Below are 716 nucleotides of genomic sequence, written 5' to 3'. Positions count from 1 at the left end.
GTCTTAAAAAGGGGGGGTGGTGGCCAGATTTGGTGTAACCTCGGCTAAGTGGGCCTCAGAGAAAGGAGAAATGTCCAGAAGTTCAAAAATACGGTAACAGAAGTAGACCCTGCGTCTAAAATCAAGGTGGAAGGGGAGAGTCTCCTCCAGAAACGCTGTCCTCTCACTTTCACACGTATGTATGAAGCATACACATGGCTGGACACACAATCAAAAATCGCCCTTTTGCAGCACTCGGGAGGCAGAGGCAGGGGGATCTCTGTGAGTTTGAGGCCAGCCTGGTCTACAAAGAGAATTTTAGGACAACCAAGGCTGTTACACAGAGAAACAAGAAACCCTATTTGGAACAAACAAACAAAAAATGTTTTGCCGGGTGGTGGTGGTTCAGGCAGGCAGATCTCTGTGTTCAAAGCCAGCCTGATCTACAAAGCGAGTTCCAAGACAGCCAACACAGAGAAACCCTTTCTCAAAAAGCAAATAATAATAATAATAGTAAAAGTATTAATTGCATTTATTTGTGCTGGCGCAATGGAGAGAGACAGAGGGGCGGCCCCTGTGAGGGCCTCTGTGTTTGCCGTGAGTGGAGGTCAAAAGGCTCCTGGCAGGAGCGGGTTGTCTCCTATCTTGTGGGTCCTAGGTATTGAACACAACACGAGTCAGTATGTTTAGTGGCAAAGTGTTTCTATCTTCTGAACTTGCTCCTCAGGCTGAGTGAA

The sequence above is a fragment of the Microtus ochrogaster genome, chromosome 5 (assembly GCF_000317375.1).
Source record: "Microtus ochrogaster isolate Prairie Vole_2 chromosome 5, MicOch1.0, whole genome shotgun sequence".
Lineage (NCBI taxonomy): Eukaryota > Metazoa > Chordata > Mammalia > Rodentia > Cricetidae > Microtus > Microtus ochrogaster.
The sequence above is the reverse complement of the archived record's forward strand: the minus strand, read 5'-3'. Positions refer to the sequence as shown.